Genomic DNA, 18,985 nt, shown 5'->3' on the forward strand with positions numbered 1-18,985 from the left:
AGGAAAATAAAAGAGTCTTTCTCTCCCTTTAATATTATGCTTATCTTTTCCTGTCTCCACACATTTCTTCACTTTACTTATCAACTTGTTAGTTTTTTCAGAGTTAAACAAGTAATAGTCATCAGATACATCGGACTCCGAACCGGAACTAGAAGAGGAGGATGAGGATAATTTCCTTTTATAATGCTTCCTCTTTTTCCTATAAGAGCTATCAGAAGAAGAAGACAAAACTTTGACCGACTTCTTTACACGCTTCACTCTCTTGGAACACACCGGCCCAGAATCAGATGAAGAACTAGAATGTGATCTAGTTCTCTTAGGCTTCGCACTGCTGTCAGAAGTAATAGGTACAGACATGCGTTCACGCATCCATGAAAAGAAGTCTCTAGCCTCATCCTCAAAGCCTTCCTTCTCAATAGGAGCACAATCATCACAGATATTGGAAGAGGATAAGGCCCCGAGCGGGTGAAGACAGCTTATACAGCGCTTAACTTTACTGGAACCTAGAGACCTCTGCTCCATATTCTTAGAGCAGAGCTCACAGTCATCAAATGGGAAGGCATCAGGAAGGGGTTCATTGCAGAACACACAGCATCTATGTTTAGACTTTGTCTTCTTCTTCCTGCCAGATTCCGACATCTGCAATACAGGAAGAAGAAACCAGCAACCAGAATGCTAGCAACAGCAGCATAACCCAGGAAACACCACCATAAAAACTTAAATACCTTATTAGACCAAGAGCCCGGCTGCCCAGCAAGAGGGTGAGCACACCAGACTCCCGGTCTAATATAGTACTAACTGCCGGCACCCCGCTGAGAAGGACGCCAATGACGTCACCAGCGCGCGCCCAGCTGCTGCCTACAGAAGCAACAACTGGAGGCCGCGCGCCCAAGACGCCGGAACACACAGGAGGAGGCGCCGACGTCACAAGCGCGCCTCCAGTACACAGAAGCGCAGCTGGAGGCCGCGCGCACCGCCCGGAAAAGGTAGAGAAGAAGACTCACCGCCACAGCGCATCTGCCGGAGGACCCAGGTACAATCACGGGACATGTAGACAGGATAGGCTGACAGGATTCTTCACCGCCACATAAGCCTATAATCAGAGTCTGGACATCTCCGCTTCGGAGCCCAGGCCCCGCACTGGTCCGCTCCATCCAAGTCAGGCTACTTCACTGACTGAGCCCTGCCACCTACTCCTGTCCAGGAGCAACTCCGGGACCCCGCACCGGCACATAGGGTGGCAGGGAAGGCCAGGACCCCGCACTGGCAGCATACTCACGTACAAAGATGCAGCCCAGACCCCGCAGGACTGATAGATGGGCGAACAGCGTGTGGCCCTCATCAAAGAGGACCAAAAAAAACACAGTGTGGATCTGTTGGTGAGGGTGTTTTATGGGCAATTTGGCCCAGTGTTAATTAATTAATTAATTTTATTGAGTCTAGGTGGGCGGTCCTAGTGTGTGGTCAAATGACCAGTATTACCCAGTTGTGCTGCCGGAGGGGACGATGAGGAAATACTGTATACATAGAGATATATAGTGATATATACTGTATACATAGAGATATACAGTGATATATACTGTATACATAGAGATATATAGTGATATATACTGTATACATAGAGATATATAGTGATATATACTGTATACATAGAGATATATAGTGATATATACTGGATACATAGAGATATATAGTGATATATACTGTATACATAGAGATATATAGTGATATATACTGTATACATAGAGATATATAGTGATATATACTGTATACATAGAGATATATAGAGTGATATATATTGGATACATAGAGATATATAGTGATATATATATATATACCGGATACATAGAGATATATAGTGATATATACTGTATACATAGAGATATATAGTGTTATAAATGCTGAATACATAGAGCTATATAGTGATATATATACTGTATACATAGAGATATATAGTGTTATATATACTGTATACATAGAGATATATAGTGATATATATATATATATATATATATATATATATATATATATATATATATACTGTATACATAGATATATATAGTGATATATACTGTATACATAGAGATATATAGTGATATATATATATATACTGTATACATAGAGATATATAGTGATATATACTGTATACATAGAGATATATAGTGATATATATACTGTATACATAGAGATATATAGTGATATATACTGTATACATAGAGATATATAGTGATATATATATATATATATATATATGCTGTATACATAGAGATATATAGTGATATATATATATATATATATATATATATATATATATATACTGTATACATAGAGATATATAGTGATATATATATATACTGAATACATAGAGATATATAGTGATATATATATATATATATATATATATATATATATATACTGTATACATAGAGATATATAGTGATATATATACTGAATACATAGAGATATATAGTGATACATACTGGATACATAGAGATATATAGTGATATATATATATATATATATATATATATATATATATACTGTATACATAGAGATATATAGTGATATATACTGTATACATAGAGATATATAGTGATATATATATACTGAATACATAGAGATATATAGTGATATATATATATATATATATACTGTATACATAGAGATATATAGTGATATATATACTGAATACATAGAGATATATAGTGATACATACTGGATACATAGAGATATATAGTGATATATATATATATATATATATATATATATATATATACTGTATACATAGAGATATATAGTGTTATATATACTGTATACATAGAGATATATAGTGTTATATATACTGTATACATAGAGATATATAGTGTTATATATACTGTATACATAGAGATATATAGTGATATATATGTATATATATACTGTATACATAGATATATATATATATATATATATATATATATATATATATATATATAGTGATATATACTGTATACATAGAGCTATATAGTGATATATATACTGTATACATAGAGATATATAGTGATATATACTGTATACATAGAGATATATAGTGATATCTACTGTATACATAGAGATATATAGTGATATATATATATATATACTGTATACATAGAGATATATAGTGATATATACTGTATACATAGATATATATAGTGATATATATATACTGTATACATAGAGATATATAGTGATATATATACTGAATACATAGAGATATATAGTGATATATACTGTATACATAGAGATATATAGAGTGATATATATTGGATACATAGAGATATATAGTGATATATACTGTATACATAGAGATATATAGTGATATATACTGTATACATAGAGATATATAGTGATATATATATATATACTGTATACATAGAGATATATAGAGTGATATATACTGTATACATAGAGATATATAGTGATATATATATATATATACTGTATACATAGAGATATATAGTGTTATAAATGCTGAATACATAGAGCTATATAGTGATATATATATACTGTATACATAGAGATATATAGTGTTATATATACTGTATACATAGAGATATATAGTGATATATATATATATATATACTGTATACATAGATATATATAGTGATATATACTGTATACATAGAGCTATATAGTGATATATATACTGTATACATAGAGATATATAGTGATATATACTGTATACATAGAGATATATAGTGATATATACTGTATACATAGAGATATATAGTGATATATATACTGTATACATAGAGATATATAGTGATATATACTGTATACATAGAGATGTATAGTGATATATACTGTATACATAGAGATATATAGTGATATATATACTGTATACATAGAGATATATAGTGATATATACTGTATACATAGAGATATATAGTGATATATATATATGCTGTATACATAGAGATATATAGTGATATATATATATATATATATATATATACTGTATACATAGAGATATATAGTGATATTTATACTGAATACATAGAGATATATAGTGATATTTATACTGAATACATAGAGATATATAGTGATACATACTGGATACATAGAGATATATAGTGATATATATACTGTATACATAGAGATATATAGTGATATATACTGTATACATAGAGATATATAGTGTTATATATACTGTATACATAGAGATATATAGTGATATATATGTATATATATACTGTATACATATATATATATATATATATATATATATATAGTGATATATATACTTTATACATAGAGCTATATAGTGATATATATACTGTATACATAGAGATATATAGTGATATATACTGTATACATAGAGATATATAGTGATATATACTGTATACATAGAGATATATAGTGATATATATATACTGTATACATAGAGATATATAGTGATATATACTGTATACATAGAGATATATAGTGATATATATACTGTATACATAGAGATATATAGTGATATATACTGTATACATAGAGATATATAGTGATATATATATATATATATATATATATATATATATATATATATATATATACTGTATACATAGAGATATATAGTGATATATATATATATATACTGTATACATAGAGATATATAGTGATATATATACTGAATACATAGAGATATATAGTGATACATACTGGATACATAGAGATATATAGTGATATATATACTGTATACATAGAGATATATAGTGATATATACTGTATACATAGAGATATATAGTGTTATATATACTGTATACATAGAGATATATAGTGATATATATATATATATATATATATATATATATATATAGAAAATTTATTCTTACCTGAAATTTTCTTTTCCTGTAGTCCGTAGGCGGCACGAATGGGTTAAGCCCTTCTGCTTACCCGGAAGGAAGAAACAAAACTAGCAGTAAAACATTGAGACAAGTTAATTAGTCAATTACCCATAACGAGCACACCTGCCCGGAAACCATAAACCTATCCCAAGAACCACAGACACTTGTATCTTATGCAGCAATAAACTTATTTAATGGGAGGGTATACTTGTGCCGCCTACGGACTACAGGAAAAGAAAATTTCAGGTAAGAATACATTTTCTACTTCCTGGTCGTCCTTAAGGCGGCACGAATGGGACATGCAAAGCAGTGCAAGAACGAACGGGAGGGACATCAATGGTTTACGGCACCTTGAAGCATTCTCGAGACAAAGGCCGATCACTCGGACGATGCTACATCGATCCTGTAGTGTCTTATGAAGGTGTTCGGTGAAGCCCACGTAGCTGCTTTACAAATCTGGTCCATTGGAACATGATACTTCTCAGCCCAGGACGCAGCTGTAGATCTTGTGGAGTGAGCTCTTAAGAGAAGAGGGGACTCTATCTTCCAAAAAATAACAATGCTTGATGGTGTCTCTTATCCATCTTGCGAGCGATGATTTGCTCGCTCTTTTCCCCTTGTTTGGTCCTTGAAACTGAAGTAACAAGGCTTCGGACTGTCTGAACTCTGAGGTTCTTTGTAGGTACATGGAGATGGTCCTTTTCACATCCAAGAGATGCAACTCGTCCTCTGACTCCTCTTCAAACACAGGCAGTATGATTTCCTAATTAATATTAGCAGCCGTGGAGACTTTGGGAAGGAAAGCCGGCATCGTTCTTAACACAACTGCATCCGATAGTAACCTGAGATAGGGTTCTTTGGATGACAGAGCTTGAAGCTCACTGATTCTTCTGGCAGATGTAATGGCCACTAGGAAGATACACTTGAAAGTCAGGAACATCAAAGAGGAATTCTCCAGAGGTTCAAAAGGTGGTGATGTCAGTCTCCTTAGAACTAAAGGCAGGTCCCAAGCTGGTAACGGGTTATGGAAGGATGGGCGCAGCTTGTTAATGGCTCTAAAAAATCTGCTGATGAGAGGTGTTCCTGCAAAGATTCCATTAAGGTAGGAGTTAATGGCGGTCAACTGCACCTTGAGTGTATTCGGCTTCAGACCCTTTTGGAAGCCTTCTTGTAAGAACTGCAACAGAGATGCCACATGCTCTGGGGAGGATGACTTTCTGGTGCACCAAGCCGAGTAAAGGGACCACACTCTACTGTAGACTTTGAGGGTAGCCGGCTTTCTAGAAGCTAGAAGGGTAGCAATGACCTACTGAGACAGGCCTTGATCCGTTAAGGTTCTGAGTTCATGTTCCATGCCGCAAGCTGGAGTCTCTTGATGTCTGGATGAAGCACCCCTAATTGGAGAAGTAAGTCCTTCTGGATGGGTATCTTCCAAACCTGATTCTTCGCCAGATTCAGTGCTAGCGGGAACCATGCCCTCCTGGGCCAAAATGGCAGGATCGCAACTGCTCTCACCTTCTCGTCCCGAATTTTCTGCAGCACTCTCGGGATCAATGGAATCGGGGGAAAGACACAGACGAAAAACTTCTCCCAGCTCATTGACAAAGCGTCTATCGCTAACAGATTCCCCACTCTGGACAGGGAGCAGAACTGGGGAAGCTTCTTGTTCTGAGAGTTGGCCATAACATCCAACTCTGGCAGGCCCCACATGGACGTGAGCTTCTTGAAGACCAAAGGGTTCAACTCCAGCTCTCCTGGGCAAATCGAGTTTCTGCTGAGCCAATCTGCTCTCACGTTGTCCACTCCCCTGATGTGGATGGCCGAAAGGGAAAAGAGATTCTCTTCTGCCCAGAGCATGATGCGGGCACACTCCTTCTGCATGGAGGGGCTTCGTGTTCCCCTCTGCTTGTTCAGGTAGAACACTGCCGCTAGGTTGTCTGACTGCACTTGAACAGCCCTGTGGAGAATCCTGGGTTTGAAGTGAATGAGCGCTTTCCTGATCGCTGTGAGCTCTTTCAAGTTCGAGGACATTTGTTGCTCCTTCTGTGACCAAGCTTCTTGCACCCAATGGTCCCCTACATGGGCACCCCAGGCTGAGCCTGAGGCATCCGAGGTGAGGACCGTCTGAATCGGACTCTTGAGAGCTCTGCCCTGTAGGAAACATGTGGGTGCATCCACCAAAGGAGATCTTTCTTCACCCCAAGAGGAATCCTGATAGTCCTATCCATGGAGTCTCTGCTTTTGTCCCACTGGCTCAAAATGCAAGTCTGCAACATCCTGAAATGAGCCCTGGACCATGGAACGGCTTCCAGAGATGATGTCATAATTCCTAGCACCCTCATTGCTTTCCTTACTGAGCACTGATCTACTTGAAGAAGATCTTGCACCGCTTCTTGCAGATTGGTGGCCCTCTGATCTGAAAGGAACAACTTCATTCGAAGAGTGTCTATTGTAAATTCGAGATAAGAGATGACTGTAGAAGGGTTCAGAGAAGACTTCTTTACGTTCACTATGAATCCGTGGGCATCCAACATCTGTAGGGTCTTGTGAAGATGTTGTTTCAACACGGCTTCTGAGGGGGCTCTGACTAGCCAGTCGTCCAGATAGGACATCACGCATATCCCTTGGAGCCGCAGAGCTGCAGTCAGGACCACCACCACCTTGGTAAAAACGCGAGGTGCCGAGGTAATGCCGAATGGTAGGCATGTGAACTGGAGATGGAGTATCTGGTGATTGAACAGGGGAGCAATCCGTAGATATTTCCTGTGTGCTCTGAGAATAGGAATGTGCAGGTATGCATCTTGAAGGTCGATTGACGCTAGGAAGTCTCCTTCTTCTACGTTTATTATGGCAGACCGGATTGACTCCATCCGGAACTTGCGATTCACAAAAAACTGATTTAAATAGGATAAGTCTATTACTAGCCTCCATCCCCCTGAGGCTTTGGACACTGGAAATATCGGGGAGTAGAGACCTTGGAATCTTTCGTGATCTGGAACTCTTTCTAGAGCGTGCTTTCTTATAAACTCTTCCACCAACTCTAGAACCACTGGGTTGGAGGGCTTGTTGAACATGAACTTCTGTGGTGGGAACGAACTCAGCTCTAGAGAATACCCTCTTGTGACGATGTCTGTCACCCAGGAGTCCGACGACTTCTTTTGCCAGACCTGCGAAAAAACCTCAGCCTGCCACCCACCGGAGGAGAAGAGCCGATGGCGTCATAATTCTTTAGGCTTGTTTAAAGCTTTTTTCTTGGCTGCTGCTGAATCTTGCCTTTTCTTATAGTTGGACTTTCTGGTCCGAAAGGAATAGCTCCTCTTTGGGGAGTGTCTGGACCTCCCATAGAATGGCCTGCTGGACTTCTTTCTCTCTAATGGGAAGGCCGCGTCTTTCTCCTCATTGTAAGACTTCAGTATATCCTTTAGATGACGACCAAACATCGATGAAGGGTGGAAAGGCATGTTAACAAAGCTGAACTTAGATGACATGTCACCCGACCATTGCTATATCCAAAGCGCCCTCCTGGTCGCATTAGATAAAGCCAGGGACCTGGATGAAAATTTCAGTACATCCACAGGAGCATTACACAAATATTCTGCAGCGGCCTTCATCATATCGACCCCTTTTAATAGACAGTCTCTGGACACCCCCTCCTCTATATGCTGAGATAATTGACTCAGCCAGATCCTTAGAGCCCTAGCTACAGGAACAGAGGATGCCGCAATCTTGGAGGTAGAAGCTGCTGCTAGGTAATTCTTTTTAGCTAAGCTATCTGCCTTTCACTCCAATGGGTCGGACAATCTGGAGGATTCGTCAGAAGGGAATAGTGACTTCTTGACCATTCTGGCAGCCGCCAAATCAAGTTTAGGTGGATTTTCCCATTCTGCGGAATTCTTGGGGTCCAACCGATAAGTGGTTTTAAAACGGGCCCCTGCATCAGATTTCCTATCAGGGTTGGCCCAATCTTTCTTGAACCATTCATTCAGAATGGGGTGAGAAGGAAGTCTCACATCTGGAATCTGTGGAAAGTAATACAACTGATCCTTTTTAGGTTTAGCAGAGACATCTTTAGAAGACTCTATAGTGTCCTTTACTGCAGACAATAACTTGGGAAATTTATCCTTGGGCAACAAGTACAGGTCGTCATCCAAATCGTCAAACACTATCTCCGGACTGGATGAGGAGGTACTATATTCCCCAGATGAGGAATCTGATGAAGCTGGGGAAACGTCCCTATCAACTCTCTTCCTTTTCTTGGGCACCAAGGACTCTTTAATCTCTTTAAAGGTATTACACATTTCCCCTATGAACCATGATAGGAAAGAACTGGTCTGCATGCTATCAGATGGATTCAGACAGGATTCACAAGTATCCCGAGCATAGGATTCTGGTAGGGGCTGATCACATTTATTGCACACGTTGTGTCTAGATTTTCTCTTTGCCTTTCCAGAAGGAGCCATCTGGGAAAACAAGAGAAAACAGAAGAGCCCACTTATGAAATACATGCACTTAATTTCATGGAGAAAAAAGGGAACCAACATCTTTCCTACCTCTGACCGGCCAAGGGATCTGCTGCCTAGGCTGAGTGCAGCCATTTGCAGATCCCACCGGTCAGAAATACCTGGAGATCGGAACCGGAAGTGACGCAGCGGAAGTGGGGCAAAGCACTGGGACTCCCAGTCATCAGCCCAGGCCGCCATATTAGAGTCCCCTTCTACCTGTACAAACAGTAAGGAGAGGAAGGGAGCAGCCTAAAAGACCTTCCCCCGGCGTCCAAACCCACAAACAAGGTAACAAATGCCTCTCCGGCACTTATCGCTTGTGGGTCCTTCACTTTACGGGTCCCCGACGCGAAAGCCGGAACTTCCGGAAGTGCGTCATGCGCCTGCGCAGTCCTCCCCGGCGACTTCCGGCGCACTGACATCCCCGGCATCCATTCGTCATTATCGCAGCGCGCGGACATATGGTGGCCTTAGGAAGAAGTCCTGAACTGCCGGGCCAGGGAATGTCGGAGTTGCAGGTTGAGGGACCGGGGATAGCACCCGGTATACGGCCGCCCCTGAGCTCAGGAACCCAGAAGCCCCGGGTATGAGCCACTTGCCTCACGTCTTCTTCCAGGTGAGAAGAAAAAAAGAAATACAAGTGTCTGTGGTTCTTGGGATAGGTTTATGGTTTCTGGGCAGGTGTGCTCGTTATGGGTAATTGACTAATTAACTTGTCTCACTGTTTTACTGCTAGTTTTGTTTCTTCCTTCCGGGTAAGCAGAAGGGCTTAACCCATTTGTACCGCCTTAAGGACGACCAGGAAATAATGTATACATAGAGATATATAGTGATATATACTGTATACATAGAGATATATAGTGATATATACTGTATACATAGAGATATATAGTGATATATATATATATATATATATATATATATATATATATATATATACATTGGATACATAGAGATATATAGTGATATATACTGTATACATAGAGATATATAGTGATATATACTGAATACATAGAGATATATAGTGATATATAAACATATACAGGGTGGGACATTTCTATGGATACACCTTAATAAAATGGGAATGGTTGGTGATAACTTCCTGTTTGTGGCACATTAGTATATGTGGGGGGGGGAAACCTTTCAGGATGGGTGGTGACCATGGCGGCCATTTTGAAGTCGGCCATTTTGAATCCCACTTTAGTTTTTTCAATAGGAAGAGGGTCATGTGACACATCAAACATTTTGGGAATTTCACAAGAAAAACAATGATGTTCTTGGTTTTACCGTAACTTTATTCTTTCCTGAGTTATTTACAAGTTTCTGACCATAAATGTGTTCAATGTGCTAGAGGGATGTCTAGAGGGAGGAGCACAGAGTAATGTAGAAGGCAGAGAACAGATCGAGGAGGAGGAGCACAGAATAATGTTGAAGGCAGAGGACAGATTGAGGAGGAGGAGCTCAGAGTAATGTAGAAGGAGGTGGACAGGTCTAGAGGGAGGAGCACAGAGTAATGTAGAAGGAGGAGGACAGGTCTAGAGGGAGGAGCACAGAGTAATGTAGAAGGCATAGAACAGATGGAGGAGGAGGAGCACAGAGTAATGTAGAAGGCAGAGAACAGATGGAGGAGGAGGAGCACAGAGTAATGTAGAAGGCAGAGGACAGATCGAGGAGGAGGAGCATGGAGTAATGTAGAAGGAGAAGGACAGATCGAGGAGGATGAGCACAAGGTAATGTATAAGGAGGAGGACAGATGGGGGAAGAGGAGCACAAAGTAATGTAGAAGACAGAGGACAGATCGAGGAGGATGAGCACAAAGTAATGTAGAAGGAGGAGGACAGATGGGGAGGAGGAGCACAGAGTAATGTAGAAGACAGAGGACAGATCAAGGAGGATGAGCACAAAGTAATGTAGAAGGAGGAGGACAGATGGGGAGGAGGAGCACAAAGTAATGTAGAAGACAGAGGACAGATCGAGGAGGATAAGCCCAAAGTAACGTATAAGGAGGAGGACAGATGGGGGAGGAGGAGCACAAAGTAATGTAGAAGACATAGGACAGATCGAGGAGGATGAGCACAAAGTAATGTAGAAGGAGGAGGACAGATGGAGGACGAGGAGCACAGATTAATGTAGAAGGAGGACAGATCGTGGAATAGGAGGAGGAGCACAGAGTAATGTAGAAGGAGGACAGATTGAGGAGGAGGAGCACAGAGTAATGTAGAAGGAGGACAGATTGAGGAGGAGCACAAAGGAATGTAGAAGGCAGAGGACAGATCGAGGAGGAGGAGGAGCACAGAGTAATGTAGAAGGCAGAGGACAGATCGAGGAGGAGGAGGAGCACAGAGTAATGTAGAAGGCAGAGGACAGATCGAGGAGGAGGAGGAGGAGGAGCACAGAGTAATGTAGAAGGCAGAGGACAGATTGAGGAGGAGGAGCACAGAGTAATGTAGAAGGAGGAGTACAGGTCTAGAGGGAGGAGCACAGAGTAATGTAGAAGGCAGAGAACAGATGGAGGAGGAGGAGCACAGAGTAATGTAGAAGGCAGAGAACAGATGGAGGAGGAGCACAGAGTAATGTAGAAGGCAGAGAACAGATGGAGGAGGAGCACAGAGTAATGTAGTAGGCAGAGGACAGATCGAGGAGGAGGAGCACAGAGTAATGTAGAAGGAGGAGGACAGGTCTAGAGGGAGGAGCACAGAGTAATGTAGAAGGAGGAGGACAGGTCTAGAGGGAGGAGCACAGAGTAATGTAGAAGGCAGAGAACAGATGGAGGAGGAGGAGCACAGAGTAATGTAGAAGGCAGAGAACAGATGGAGGAGGAGGAGCACAGAGTAATGTAGAAGGCAGAGGACAGATGGAGGAGGAGGAGCACAGAGTAATGTAGAAGGCAGAGGTCAGATTGAGGAGGAGGAGCACAGAATAATATAGAAGGAGGAGGACAGATTGAGGAGGAGGAGCACAGAATAATATAGAAGGAGGAGGACAGGTCTAGGAGGAGGAGCACAGAGTAATGTAGAAGGCAGAGAACAGATGGAGGAGGAGGAGCACAGAGTAATGTAGAAGGAGGAGGACAGGTCTAGGAGATCATTAGTGACTTTATTTAAGACTTTTTTGTTCTGCATAAGTGAAACCTAATGATCTTGTTGTTGATTTTATAAAATAGAAGTGATGAGCAGTAACTTCCCAGAATACTTTGGTCACTTCCTCCCTCACGGTATAAACACGAGGACCATATCTGTCTTATTTGGGTGTTTGGTTTTTTGTCTTCCTTGTCTTTGTGGCAGCATTTACAGTATTAATGGCTTCAATCAGTTTGACTTATCTGAGCGAAAATCTTAAGATCAAAGTCCAAAAATATTTATCTGGTTGAAACCAAGAAATAAAGATTCAGTACTGGGAAAGAGTTAACAGTTTATCAGCCACTACACCCTAATATAATGGGCACACATCTCCACCTTTGTCTGCTTGGTCTAGTTTTAGGGCTTACAATATGGGCACATACTTACTGTATAGTGGTGAATTGTAGTATCATATGGGGAATACAGAGCAGTATTACAGTTCCTTTGTCAGTATTGTCTGGATGCTAAATATATCAGTAATATCTCGGCAGAGTTTAATGGTGGGAATGGAAAACTTTCCAGAATGGCACGGAGAATGGTTTTGTTTTTGCTTGTTTCCCAGGTCCACCTTTTCTAAAACTAGTCCTGTGTAGCACTGACCAATATTAAGACATTTCACATCCATGTGTAGAATATGTTAAAGGGGTACGCCACTGGAAAAAAAAAATAATAATAATCAACTGGTGCCAGGAAGTTAAACAGATTTGTAAATTACTTCTATTAAAAAATCTTAATCCATCCAGCACTTATCAGCTGCTGTTTGCTTCACAGGAAGTTGTTTTCTTTTTGAATGTCCTTTCTGTGTGACCCCAGTGCTCTCTGCGGACACCTCTGTCTATTTTAGGAACTGTCCACAGAGTAGAAGGAAATCCCCATAGAAAACCTATCCTGCTCTTGACAGTTCCTGACATGGACAGAGGTGTCAGCAGAGAGCAGTGTGGTCAGACTGGAAATAGCTTCACAACTTCCTGTGGAGCACACAGCAGCTGATTAGTACTGGAAGGATTACGATTTTTTTAATAGAAGTAACTTACAAATCTGTTTAACTTTCTGGCACCAGTTGATTTAAAAAAAAATTAAAAATAAAGTTTTCCAGTGGAGTACCCCTTTAAAAGGGGTTTTCGGGCAAATTTGATTGATGGCTTACCCTCAGGATCGGCCATTAATAGTTGTTCAGCGGGTTGCTGACTCCCAACGCCCTTGCTGATCGGCTGTACGGTAGAGCCATGGCATCCGGATATAAACAATGCCACATATACATTGTATATAGCAGGAAGGACTTCGGGGTTATGCAGGATCACCTAGCGTTTATCGGAACAAGAAGAGCTGGAAATTGGAACCTTCAGGTGAGTGACTTTATTGATCCAGCATGCAACGCGTTTCGCTGTGCATAAACAGCTTCATCAAGCGATGCCTGATGAAGCTGTACATGCGCAGCGAAACGCGTTGCATGCTGGATCAATAAAGTCACTCACCTAAAGGTCCCGTTGTCCAGCTCTTGTTGTTCCGATCAACTCTAGGTGATCCTGCATGACCCCGAAGTCCTTCCTGCTATATACATTTCTCTATTGGACGACTTCAGATGGAACTTGCTTTACACGCGCTTTACATTGTTGTGTATGGTACACAACCAACTTTGGTAAGCGGCTGTCTTCCTCCACCCCTCCCCCCTGTGGGTTTACTTGGAGTCCTGCATATAAGAAAGCCTTCTCCCTTTTCTCTCTTTTCACATATACATTGTGTAGAAGCCGTCCTGAGTTGCTGTAGCTCAGCTCCCATTGCAGTAGCCCAGCACAGCCACTAGGGGAGTCTTCCAGTTTAGTGAACTATGTTTACATCCAGGCTCGGTGGCCCGCCCAAACAGGTGATCAGCCTGTGGTGCCGATGTTGGTACATACATCTGGTTTCTGTATGTCGCATAAAGATTTTGCTTACTCCAATCTTTTTTAGGGTCTATCTCGAGGAAATTAAATAATAAGCTTTTATTTAGGGGTCCCTATTAGAGATGAGCGAACTTTTCAAAAATTTGATTCGGCCGATTCGCCGAATTTTCCCGAAGACTTTGTTTCGATCCGAATTTGTTCGCGGCGAATCGATATTAAAAAAGGCTATTTCTAGCCTACATACAGCCTCTATAGGGGTATAGAAAACTTTGCTGTGTCCTAAAACGCATATGGAGTGTGCTGGGGTAGTGAAATAATACTGTTATTCAGAATAACATGCAGATTACCGGCACCGCTCTTAGAATCACTGCCGCACAGCAGCACAATGACAGAGCCTGGTGGTGGCATCAGTGTCAGGAGACCATATAGTGACTGAATGACATAGCGTGGAGGTGTTTGCAGCATGAGTGTTACGCCGAGCGCTCCGGGTCCCCGCTCCTCCCCGGAGCGCTCGCTACACTCTCGCTACTGCAGCGCTCCGGTCAGATCCACTGACCCGGTGCGCTGCGATTCCGCCTCCAGCCGGGATGCGATTCGCGATGCGGGTGGCGCCCGCTCGCGATGCGCACCCCGGCTCCCGTACCTGACTCGCTCTCCGTCGGTCCTGTCCCGGCGCGCGCGGCCCCGCTCCCTAGGGCGCGCGCGCCGGGTCTCTGCGATTTAAAGGGCCACTGCGCTGCTGATTGGCGCAAATGGTTCTAATTAGTGTGTTCAACTGTGCACTCCCTATGTATACCTCACTTCCCCTGCACTCCCTCGCCGGATCTTGTTGCCATTGTGCCAGTGAAAGCGTTTCCTTGTGTGTTCCTAGCCTGTGTTCCAGACCTCCTGCCGTTGCCCCTGACTACGATCCTTGCTGCCTGCCCCGACCTTCTGCTACGTCCGACCTTGCTTCTGTCTACTCCCTTGTACCGCGCCTATCTTCAGCAGTCAGAGAGTTTGAGCCGTTGCTAGTGGATACGACCTGGTCACTACCGCCGCAGCAAGACCATCCCGCTTTGCGGCGGGCTCTGGTGAATACCAGTAGTGACTTAGAACCGGTCCACTAGCACGGTCCACGCCAATCCCTCTCTGGCACAGAGGATCCACCTCCTGCCAGCCGGCATCGTGACAATGAGGAGACCATATAGTGACTGAATGACATAGCGTGGAGGTGTTGGCAGCATGAGGAGACCATATAGTGACTGAATGACACAGCGTGGAGGTGTTGGCAGCATGAGGAGGCCATATAGTGGCTGAATGACACAGCGTGGAGGTGTTTGCAGCATGAGGAGACCATATAGTAGCTGAATGACACAGCGTGGAGGTGTTGGCAGCATGAGGAGACCATATAGTGGCTGAATGACACAGTGTAGAGGTGTTGGCAGCATGAGGAGACCATATAGTGGATGAATGACACAGCGTGGACACGTTGGCAGCAAGAGGATACCATATAGTGGCTGAATGGCACAGCCTGGAGTTGGCTGATGCACTAGTACACTACGGTGTGACCTGTCCAAGTTGCTGTTGTGGCTGTGCAGGAACAACATTTACCCAGTGGGCTGTAAAAAACATGTATTGTCCCTGCCCGTAGTTACAGCTCCACATGTCGGCGCTGCCGGGCACTTTTGAACACACCAACAGGCTCAAGGACTGGCTCACCTTCTCTTGTACAAACTTATGCAGGGCTGGTACTGCCTTCTTCGCAAAGAAATGATGGCTTGGGACTCTCCACCTCGGCTCGGCACAAGCCATCAATTCCCTTAAAGCTGCAGAGTCCACCAGTTGGAAAGGGAGGGACTGCAACACCAGCAACTTGGACAGGAGCACATTCAACTTCTGCGCCGTCGGATGAGTGGGCGCATACTGTTGTCTCTTGGACATGGCTTCGCCGATCGATTGTTGGCGGAATGACTGACTACGAACGGAAGAAGCAGGAGCGCAAGAAGGAGGGTTTGACACAATGCTCCCTTCGGCTAAGGTGGTGGAGCCTTGGCTGGATGACGGAGGGAGCGGATGGCCACTGGGTGATGCGGCAGGCTGGACCACTACATCGGAGCCACGGTTATCCCAGGCCGCTTTATGGTGGCGAATCATGTGTTGACGCAGGGCCGTGGTGCAGAGATTGGGACCCTGGCCACGCTTCACTTTCTGCCGACAGATTTTGCATGTGACTACGCTAAGGTCCTCCGGATTCTTTATGAAGAACAACCACACCGCAGAGTAGCTGATTTTCCCACCCGCAGTCCGCACTATTTCACTGCTATTGGCGCCGTCTCCAGGAACCCCTGTTCCACTACCTCCCTGAATGGTAGCTTGCTGCGAAGCAGGTGGTCTCCCCCTGGCACGTTTGGCTCCTGAATTTCCACTAGTGCCACCGCCACAGTGATTGCCAACCGTGCTACCGCCTTGCTGCCTCATAGACAAAGAGCAAATCTCTTCTCCTGATGATGATGAAGCCCCGGCTTCTGTACCCGGCTCCCAATTGAGATCGGCTTCATCATCATCAAAAGATGTGTGCATGTCACTGATGTCCTTCTCGTGTTCCACAACAGTGTCTGCCTCAGGACCCTGAACAATTGAAACACCGCCTCCCACGTCACTCTCCGCATCACTGCTTGGCCGCCTTGCGGAGCAAGTGTCGCTTGTCTCCTCCCCTTCTTGGCTGCCCATTAGCTGCTGACTGTCCTCTATTACATCGTCCTCAGTAAATAGTGGAGCTGAACCCAAAGCATGAGATACTTCTTTGGGAGAGGGAACGGCATAGGACAAAGGCAATGGCATTACGGGGACTGCTCCCGGGCCATGCCAACTGAGGGTTGTGTCTGAGGAACCCACCGACTCTTGACTGGGGTTGTCAGATGTCGCTTGTGATGATGGGGATGAGTGTGCAAACCAATTGACGAGGAGAGATGGGTCGACGACACGACCGCTGGGTGTTAACGGGAGCTCAGGACTATCGCTGCGACTCCTGCTGCCACTCGCCCCAAGTCTGCTGCCAACTCTGCCTGACGTATGTAGGCCTCTGCCCCTTCTCTGTGCATGTCCTGGCACTTCCCTGCCTGACATACTTAGTGCGTTTATGTGGGTATAGAACAGCAGCAGGCGATTACTTACGGCTGTCCTTTCAAAGTATATAGGCCCTAGACAGAATAACAGTTACTAAATAGTACACTCCTTTGTTGTATGTATGCCCTTTGCAATGATGAGCGCACTGGTATGCGTATTTCAACGCAGAAAAAAACACTTTTTTTTAAATACACCAGTAGGTGTATACTAATGTGTGGTATAACACTGAATTTAGCACCGAGACAGAAATACAGGTAGTAAATAGTACACTACTTGGTTCTATGTAGGCCCTTTGCAATGATGAGCGCACTGTTAATCGTATTTGTACGCAGGAAAAACTTTTTTTTTCTTTAATACACCGGCAGGTGTATAACGTGTGGTATAACAATGAATTTAGCACAGAGACAGAGTAACAGGTGAAAAATGGTAAAAAGGCACTAAAGTCCACTCTAATATGACTTATTTCTGAACAGCAGCAGGACCCAAAAGTGCAGCACCACAAAAAAAAAAAAAAAATCCAGGGATTAAACCCTAAATTGCCCTCTGTCACACAATTCTGAGCAGCAGAAGATTGTGGAGAAAATAAAAATAAACTCAATTGTGCTGAACAATGAGGAGATGAGATGGTTGATAAAGTTGAGGCAGCTTGGAGATGTGTATGAGGCAGCTGACAGCTATCTGCCCCTCTCTGCTGCAATGCTCAATAACGTGAATAGGAGGTTTAGCAATCAATGATCCTTCTCAGAGTAACAGCACAGCACTCTGCACTCCTGCCTTTCCCTAATGCTGATGTGACTAGCAGTTGCAGTGTAACGCTGTGGTATGAGCTATTCACACACACACAGTCCCGTCCTCTCCATCTGACTGCATAGATGAAATGAAGAGAGGCAAGATGGCCGCCGATTATATAGGTGCTGTGACATCACAGGGGTCAGTGAACACTGATAGGCTGCATCTCACATGTGGTTCAGGATCAGCCCGCCTACCTTCATTCCCGCCGCTGTTTCCCGCCCTCCCATAATCCCCTGCCCCATCTACTCACATGTGGATCCGCCATCTTAGGTCCCCAATAGCCTGGAACGCTGTAAAATGGAGTTTAATGAAGCGATTCGTGCGATAGAATCGCGGCGATATTCGTATTCGTTGCAAATCGAATTTTTCATGAAATTCGTAACAAATTCGGGTTCGTCAACTTCGAATCGCTCATCTCTAGTCCCTATGTTTGAAAAGGGATTCAGTCCCCTGGTGGGCTCAGCCCAGGAGGGGGGTTGTGATTGGTGAACAATAATCCTGAGATCCTCTAAAGATAATTTTCTGGTTAAGAGTATCCTGAGGATATGACGCCAAACAGTTTTTACTGAAAAACAAATATAAAGTAAACATTTTAATAACATAAATGAATTAGTGAAGATCAGTCCAAGGCCGAATCGCTGGTTCTGTGATCATATGATGTGCACGTTGTGGTTTTGATCACAGATCAGTAGTGATGAGGAAATAGTAATGAGGTTTTTTTTTCTTGT

The 18,985-nt window shown here is 42.9% G+C and overlaps 1 protein-coding gene across 1 annotated transcript in view; it reads left to right on the plus strand.

Moving 5' to 3' along the window:
- Positions 1 to 18,985, plus strand: part of LOC130284626 (centromere-associated protein E-like) — a 98,068-nt gene that overhangs the window by 26,588 nt on the left and 52,495 nt on the right. The window lies entirely within an intron of this gene.

The sequence above is a fragment of the Hyla sarda genome, chromosome 8 (genome assembly GCF_029499605.1).
Source record: "Hyla sarda isolate aHylSar1 chromosome 8, aHylSar1.hap1, whole genome shotgun sequence".
NCBI classification, from domain to species: domain Eukaryota; kingdom Metazoa; phylum Chordata; class Amphibia; order Anura; family Hylidae; genus Hyla; species Hyla sarda.